The following is a 9,083-nucleotide window of genomic DNA, read 5'->3' on the forward strand; positions in this document are numbered from 1 at the left end:
AGAAAATCAAGGTGTCAGCAGAAAGAAATCTGTTATCAATAAAATTTCCATACTAAAAACACAGGATTTGTTTTCAAACAGTGTCACTTTAGATGTTCAAAAATAAAAGGTAGTTTTCCTTCCTGATAAAGCTTCCTGTTGTGGCTCATTTCACTGTTATAAACTCATTGATGTGCAGTCATTTCACTGGAATTCTTCTCAGAAAGTTCAGCAGCTTACTGTTACCCTGGGCTTGCCTCGCATCAGTGACAATTTCCACAGCCTCCTAAAGGTTCGGTTAGCAGCAGATAACTCAGCATCTTCAGCCTAAACAAAAGGTTTCTCTCTCTGTAATCAAGGGAGAGTTGCAGTCATTTGCAAACATATCGGTTTAGTTCATCCCAGACCCTCCATCTAACAGTAAGAACAAAATAGTCAACCAGAGGTAAAGCCTTAAAGTTTGGTAGTGATGGAATTAAGATTGTTAGAGCAATAGAAATTTGTCTTCTTATATATGTGCAACAAGAAGCTGTCTTTAACTGCATGATAGACCCAGCTTTCACCTCATCCTGAGGGTTCCTCCACTGGGCTCCCACTTCAGATTTCTCAGCCAGTCTTTCCTCTTATTCTCTACCTCTAGGTATGTGTTTTCAATGTCTAATATTCTAATAAATGTTGCTTTTGCATTTAGTTTCAGGGAGCTCTTCTTCGTTGCCCATCAAGCAAGCAGGGAAAATACAGATTGGTACAGATGCCTGATATACCCACTGCCAGACTCAAGATCTGTAAGAAAAGTCCTGCTCTTCACCAGACAAACAGTGAGGTTTTCTTAATCTAAAATTCATCTTCAATGATTTTGCTTAACTGATAAGACTCCACTCAACATGTGTGAACAAACTGGATTTTTTCAGCATGATCCTAAAATGGATTAAATGTATAAGCATAAACAAAAACACATTGTAGTTGGTTGGGGTTTTTTTTTGTTTTTTTTTCCTTTGAGGTTGTTTCATTTCTTTGAGTATTTCAATGTGTTCCATTTAAATTTTGTTTATATAACAATATTATTACTATTAGTACATACTATTAATACTTATAGTATAATGTTATATGTCTTGCAACACTTGACATGTCTAGTGTTGAACACACTTGTGCTAATGGCTCTAAAATTATAATCGATGGCAATAAAGTCTTATGAGAAATATTAGAACACTTTAAGAGGCAGTCCTACTAACACCACTGATAATTTTTCATTACAATCTGTTTCTTTACCCAACAGCTATCCAGGAGTCCCTTATTCTGAGTTTGTTTTAGTCTTGCGCTCTAGACAATCAAATTCATTTAATGTTTATTTGTTGGTGGATATTTGTGTACCTGACTGTGATTTGCATTTCCCTTTCAGCTCTGCTAATTCCACAGTTTTTTGTACTATTATCCTGTGAACTGAACACTGAGTAATTTTCATGTTTAAGAAGTCACTAGCTGTAGATTTGTTTAAAAAATGTGAAGATTAAGTTCTTAGGGACATGGTTTAGAGGTGGACCTGATTGTGTTGCGTTAACAGTTGGACTTGATAATCTTAAAGGTTTTTTCCAATCAAAATGGTGCTATGATTCTATGATTCTATGACTGGTGCTTTGTGGGGAAACACTGCTCTGAAGAGCCAGAGTTGAATGTTTTTTCCTTGTGTGGGTTTTTTTTACTGATTCCAAAAGTATTGTGATCAATATGCTATTTATAAGATGAATTATGACCAGGACCTTTAGAAACTGGCCTGTGTCTAAAAGCCTTCACATCTGCTAGTACTAACCTATCACTTTTTTCTAGAGATCTAGCAAAAGGTGGCCTGAACCAGAAATATTCTTTACTGTTCCCACACAGAAGGGCCAAGCCTAAACTCCAGGACTTTTCAGCCTGAGGCAAAAGCTTCCATGAAAATTGAGTGGAATAGGTGATTAAGGTAAGGCTCATGCTAGGAGTTGCATAAACAGAGCATCATAAACATGACGCTGTCAGAGGGCGGACTAAGTGTGCCAAGACAGACCTAATGTAATAAGGAAGTCAAGTTTTTGTAAGCAAAAAAATCCTTATAACTAAACTTTTTCCCTTGAAATACTTGCTTCCATGTTCATGCATTAAAATCTATGAATCATTTCAAAAGAAAACAAAAAAGGGAGATAGTATAGAATTGTATAGAAGACTATCTAGAAGACTGTAGAAGACTACATCTAGAAGACTGTATTCAATCTCATAATCCTCAAAGGTGGCATTACCTTCCCACTCACATATGCACACACAAAATAAAAAAAAAAATAGGTAAAATAAACCGATCATCACCTTAGATATATTTTGACAAATTGTTCCATCAACACATATGCAGCATTCTCAAGTTTAGAACATGACATTTGGATTCCTAAAAAAAGTTCTGGAAATGGTTGCAGTGCATAATTTTGATAAAAGAAACAGATATTTTAATAATTTCACTTAACCATGTAAATTAAAAGTATTTCAGCTGCACAGTGGTGTTGTGGTTTAACCCAGCAGGTAGCTGAACACCACACATCCATTTGCTACACCCCCCCGGACCAGTGAGATAGGGGAGAAAATCAGAAAAAAAAAATTCTTGTGGGAGTTTTTTAAATTTTTCTTTGCATAATGTATGTTTTGATGTCATAATGCTTTTAGCATGCCTCTTTTGAAGGTTACATATGTTTTCTCCCATTTCTGAATAAATGTTTTTTCTGTAGGTGTTATACGGAGGGAAGTTTTGGAAGTTTACTGTGCACCAGGTGCTCTTGAGTGAACATAACTCGTTTCAGACTCATTTAAAATGTATCGAATAAGATGATTGCTTACCAACTGCACATATTACAATTTCACTTCTAGGGCAGAATATTTCTGTTAGGCCTCTCTGCCTGCCTACACTGCACATTCTGACCTCCACTTCCATTTTATCTTTATAAACATAACCATCACTATCAAATACTGTGGTAAAATCATTTTAAGAAAAGTGAAAGAAAAAAAAATATGTCTGTCTTAAAATCAATATTTCCTACTACTCAAAAAAAAAAATATCTAACTATTAATACTAGTCTTCTTTATCTTTGTACTAGCAAGTTATTACTTGGTATAAAAAGTGATTTTTACATCTTGAAATTTCTTCACTATGAGCCCTCCAAAACTATGCAGTATTTGATCTATAGTTTAGTGTTAGCTATACCCTTTCTGCTTTTTGCCACTGGTTGTTACTAGCTAAAGTAGGAAAAAAGAAGTGAAAGTATGCTGGTGCACACTCCCAAAGATTAACTTTTCTGAGTCTTTGTCAGTCTTTAAATATTGAACAGTATGTGACATTGGTTCTTTTTAGTCTCTTTAATGCAAATTAATGGATTGAAAGTAAAAAAAGGAAAGTTTCATAGAAATGTTCAGTTTTGGAAAAGTGGCATAAAAAAAGGAATAAAACCTTAAATCTGCAATCTTGTAGGAAATCTTGTATAGTTTATATATTAGTTTTGCTGGTAGTGCTACTTAAAATAAAATTCACCTAGACTTTCTGTCTTTTTTGAGTCTTTTTCTGTCTTTTTTTCTTTAATTGTCCTCTGCTCTTGCTTATTGTTCTTGTAGCTCATCCCATTAAATAAAACACTGATTAACAGGAGGGATAAATACTGTTTTTCATTTATTTTTTCTAGACAGGCCACTATGTTGATCTGCCTGTCCTATCAATGCCATTTTAATCCTGCAAAAAATCAGGTATGTCCAAAATGAGAAAACTAATTATAACTTGGGCAATAAATGAAACTTGTTTTACTCACTTTCTGGGCTATTCAGAATCTGAACGGTTAAGCCACATTTCATTTCTTTTAGATAACACAGTCAGGGTCCTCTCACAAGAGTGTGTGCAGTGACCAGTAAAGGGAAAGTTGAAGAGCTCTTCAGAAAGTGTATTGAGCTCCACACTACCTTATACTTTTTGGCTAAGCTAAATTGTGGCCTAAACCCTGTACTAGGCACACTATACTGCAGTGAAATGAGTATTTTGTGGCAGTTTCTTTAGATTTCTTTTAACTCTAGCATTGTGGCCTTGCTCATAACTATCCATATATACTTATATCTATTTATATATATTTGTATGTGTATATATATGTGTAGGTGTGCATATACATACACACATATGTAGTATGTATAAGGATTCACATAAGAGAGGATAGTACAAACAGCACTCTGTTCTTTGTTGTATTTTATTTCACTCTATTCCTTATTCCAGTTTTCAAAGTATTACAGACTTTCCTTAGCAATGCATCACACCAATACAAGTGATATTAAGAGACAGAGTTTGAGAACACTAGGGTTATTCATCATATCTGAGTACACAAAAATTAATTTGGAAAGGATGCAGATATTTGTAGATAGAAAATAATGTGTTATGCTTGAGTCCTACTGTAGTTAGTTAAAAATAGAGACATCTGAACTGCCACCAACATAGCTGCAGAGTTAAGCACTTCTTGAGAAGAATGGCTTCTTTTTGGATGAAAATGTTGTCATCATTTATACGCAGTTCTTATTTTTAGGGTTATCTATGTCATCATGTGCAGTAAGAACATTCTTTGCTTCAGAAAACCGAGACTCTAGGACACACTTAATACAATAATATTTCTTGCTGGAGATTAAGGGGATGGAAATTCACTACCATTTAGGTTTATAAATGATAATTTAAATAAGGGTAATGTAACTGTGTATACATGCAAAATTTTCATTTCAGTCCCTTTTCCTCAAAAGATCTTTTTAGTGAATACTTTCAAAGTATGCAATAGCAATTCCCTTTAAGGGCAAATATTTCTTTATTATACAAAACAGTTTCTATCATGTTGATGTCACTATTGTAAAGAAAATGGCAGTTTCAAAGTTTGGTATTTTAGTCTGTAATAGATATTTGTCCAAACCAGTGGTAAGATTCTGGGTTCATATACATCATAGCTAGTATGTTGTTAGTTTGTCATTTTAAGTTGGTGCTAATCTTTTATGAATATTCATTAACAGATGCCCAAGATATAGTCACAACTAAGAAGATACATATTATCTTGTTAGCATTTTTGAATTTGAAATTTTAAGACTTTTTTCTGCATTTTTTCAATAAAGATGTTATCAAGCCAGGACAGTTATCTTTTTTTTCATATATCATTTATTTTTCAAGATATCTCTTTTCCCTAGTTAGTTTGTTCAAAACTTGTTAGCTTGAAGGTTTGTGTTGTTTATATCTGTTTGTCATATTAGATTCAAATAAACTTATCAGAACCATGTCAAACTATATCAATCTAAGCCATGTCCTGGGCTTCAGCTAACAGAGTGCTATAGGAAAAGCATGGCTTGAAGGTTGCTGGAAGACAAATAGCTTTGTCATCATTACAGAAGTACTATAAGAGATGCAATAATTTACTGAATGTTCATACATTATGATTTTTTTTGTTATACCTTACTAATCTGAAATTTTCAGCAACCTATGCTTCACGAAAAGTGTACAAAACACTGAGCTTAAATTTATAGGGGCATTTGTAACCCTTCTAGGGGAAAGATTCCCTTTCTCCAAAGGCAGAAGTTAATGAGGTAGAGATAGTTTTTATTCTGGCCCCAGAAAAGAGACAAATACTGAAACAGGAAATTAAAAAATTCTCCCTGAAATTAAATATGTTACGAGATACTGCTGCCCTAACTGTAGAGCTGGGAACACAGCAAAATTGCATCCTCTGGCTGCATGAGCTCCACCAGCAAATCTTCTGGCATAGATGCAGATAAAACCAGGCGGAGTGCCTTTCTGCTTCTGCATTATATGGTACATGACAAAAGACAGTCTATCAGGAAAATATACGTTATCACATGCTGCTGCTACTGCTATGCTTCAGTGCCTTTAGAGTTTGGACAAGCCCAGGCACACAGAGGATGAACCTTCCTCATTTCATGCCTGGACTTGTGAAGCACAGAGACTAAGTCTGTCAGAACCAATGAAGAATTATCCTGTTTCTTGAAGTGTTCTATGGCTTTCTCTGGAAAAGTTCATATCTTTTGGAGAAGACTGCTTAATTCCACACACACACACACACACATCCCTTTCTTTTTTCTCACATTTTGTCAATGATTGAAAAGATCTGGCAGGAGATTTCATACACTGCCCTAAATTTTCTCATGAGCAAGCAAAAGTTTTGAAGGGACGAATCTCATTTTTTTTCTCCGACTTCCCTCCTCTGCTCAGGCTAGTTACTGTTGCACAAGGCTTAACTTGCATAAATCCCTTAAATCATCCAATATCCTTTTGGGACTGAGACTGGAAAAATTTTCAGTCTGCAATTACCAGTTCATTGAGAGAGGGAAAACAAAACCAAAACAAACCAAGATATGTTACTGAAAGTTATTTCATAGTGAAGGCCAGCAATGTCATCTCAGCCAGTGGTTTCTATTTGCTCAAGTGATTCACTCAGTAAGAATGACACCTTATCCAGTGCATATGTTCTTACTATTCCTTTCCCACATGTCTTGTCCTAATGAGCCTCCTAGCCAGTGGTACACAATATAATGCATTGTCTTTTTCATATTGGGGTTTTATTGATGCTGCAGAGTAAATTATATGTAACTGCTGTTGCAAATCTGATGCTAGAAACATGTTTAAAAGACTATTTATGTGATTTTCTAGCGGTCGATCCATCTACCTCTGAGAGTCAGAAGATTGCCTTCACTGTATTTAATACTAATAGAAAACTCCATTTCCTATAGGTCAGTCAAAAATACCGGCCACCTGTACACCAAAGCTCTGTCAACTCCTTTCAGAAAGTCTCACTGGAGATTTTCTATGCAGTGTTCTCTATTTTATTGTAAGTCTTATGAATATTGGTGCTTTTAGTGCTCATAGTCATAAGAAAAAAAATTGATATATTCAATATAACGAAAGCAAAGAAATATCTAGCATTTCTTTATTTTTTTTTTTTTAATCATATAGCTTTTATTCCAGTTGTGACTTTAGTAGGATAACAGATTCTAAAAAAATAAATATCAATGACATTGGATTCCCAATACAGCATTCTTTTGGACTGAACACACACCTCCCTTGTAGCAAAGGGACTCTCTTTGACTTCTGTGGAGTTTTGCTTAAACTCAGGAAGCCATGTGTATCATCATTAAAGAAGCAAAAGATAGCAATTTCATATCGTTCCTGCTTTGGGGCTCTGTCAGGTACAGCCTAGGTTTTACCTGTCTGTGTTTCCACCTCTCTAGTGCCACCACTGCTGTAAAATGTGACAGTAAGTTTCAACCTAAGTGGGGGCTTCTCAATTCTCAAACGATGCCTCCGAGGTTATGTTTTCTGCTGAGTTAGCCTACATTAAGCTAATCTAGTCTGAGTGGCTGCACCCCAGTGAAATAATACTTGAACTGCAATGTCCAAAGTAGTGTCACTAGTTCACTTGCAGCTCTAAGACCTTTTACTGACACATCTTATCATTTTTATTGCTGCAATAATACGATCTACATTAGGAATTGCTTTATGCTAATACAGCAAAGAAAATTTTCTGTCCTGTTGAATACACATGGAAGCTGTGAGATGATATCAGAGGTCTAATAGAATTTGAAAAAATTCATTTGCATTGACACAGCACTGTGGTTGTTTTAAACTACAATGAGATCAAAATTCAGCTTGTTATCCCTGGACAAGCCAGCTGTGCTGATATGATAGAGAGCGAGTTAATTTTCTTCATGCAGTTAGAAACTTCTGTCTTTCATAGCTGGCACAGTTGTTGTATGGATTTAGATTGAGAACAAGAAGATAACACACCAGGGCAGAATTAATACTTTCTATTCAAGTAAGTTTCCAGTGGTTTTCAGTTGGAACAAAGAGAATGTAAGAGCTTATTGTTATCTTAGTTGTTGTCTGGGAGCCAAGATCTTTTTGAGGTCTCTATCTGAAGGTGTGATGCAGCTGGGAAGAGGAACATAGGTGGGACAACTTGCATACAGACTGATCAAGAAGAATATTCCATGCCATTAGCGTCATGCTTCGTGTTTAAGGAGAGTCAGGTTTTCTGGCCAGGGGGACAGGTTCTCATTCTGCTCTGTTTCAGTTGAATTCCACTCAGTACTTCCTTTAGTTTGGCCTTTTGCCACCCTGCTGTTTTATAGTTGTACTCCGGGCCTTTCCGCCTTTCTTCTCCCTAGGATCAGCTGTTTTGGACCAGGGTTGTCTCTCTCTTTCTGGGAATGGTTGCTCCTTGAAGACTGAGGTCAAGAGGAATTGCACTGAGTGTATTTTATATTCTATTTTCCATTTTTTATATATTATCAGCAGCAGTAGTATATTAGTATTATTTTCTTACTTTTCTAAACTATGTTTGTCTCAATCCATGAGCTTCTCCCTTCCCTTTTGATTCTCTTCCCTGTTTGGGTGGGAGGAGGGGGCAGTGAGACAGCAGCTATTGATTGTTAGTTCAGGTTAAACCAAAACACCAGCAGAACAAGTAAAACAGCCACAGTGTGCTCACAGTTTCAAATGTACATAGACTCTAGCTAGAACCAACTGCCTAGCTGTAACATGAGGATTCTTTACAGCAAAGACAAGGCTTGTAACTGTTCAGGTTGGGTGGATAGGTCACATTGTATTGTTAAGACTACTAAAGTTTACAAGTTATTTCTGGCATGCTGCATGTATGCAATGTTGACATCAAATATATTACATTGACAAGGAAGGGAAAAAATAGCTTGGGAAACAAGCATGAGCATTTGGCTGTTTCTGTGGAAAGCCCAGCTCTTTAGTACACACAGTGGTAGTTTTGTCAGTTGGTTATTTTTTGATTGCAAACTGAAGTCATGAGGGATAAACTACAGTGAAATCATTATCTCTGAGCTGACTGTTAGACAGCCAGAAGCCCCTCAGCCAGGGAATAAAATTCTCTTTCTTTGGTATAAATTTCAATTTTTTGCTAAATAAATTATGAGCTACATTGGCTCACAGTTTCCAAACTCTTGTGCAGCTCAGTCTGATACCAGGAAATTCATTAATAACTAGGAACTAGTGTTCCTCCCATTGTCTGTCGGTGCCAAAATTCCTATTTATTTTACTAAGAACA

General features: G+C 35.8%; 1 long non-coding RNA gene across 3 annotated transcripts in view; it reads left to right on the plus strand.

The window, feature by feature from the left end:
- Positions 1-4,038, plus strand: part of LOC135578568 (uncharacterized) — a 58,100-nt gene extending 54,062 nt beyond the window's left edge. Inside the window, exons 5-7 of one of the 3 annotated variants that reach the window (XR_010470355.1) lie at positions 671-797; positions 1,858-1,936; positions 3,669-4,038. This is a non-coding gene — a long non-coding RNA (uncharacterized LOC135578568). Of the gene's footprint in view, positions 1-670 lie in introns of all 3 variants that reach the window. The other 2 variants (XR_010470354.1, XR_010470353.1) reach the window with 2 other exon arrangements.
- The last annotated feature ends 5,045 nt before the right edge of the window (positions 4,039-9,083 follow it).

This window comes from Columba livia, chromosome 2 (assembly GCF_036013475.1).
Source record: "Columba livia isolate bColLiv1 breed racing homer chromosome 2, bColLiv1.pat.W.v2, whole genome shotgun sequence".
Classification (NCBI taxonomy): Eukaryota; Metazoa; Chordata; class Aves; order Columbiformes; family Columbidae; genus Columba; species Columba livia.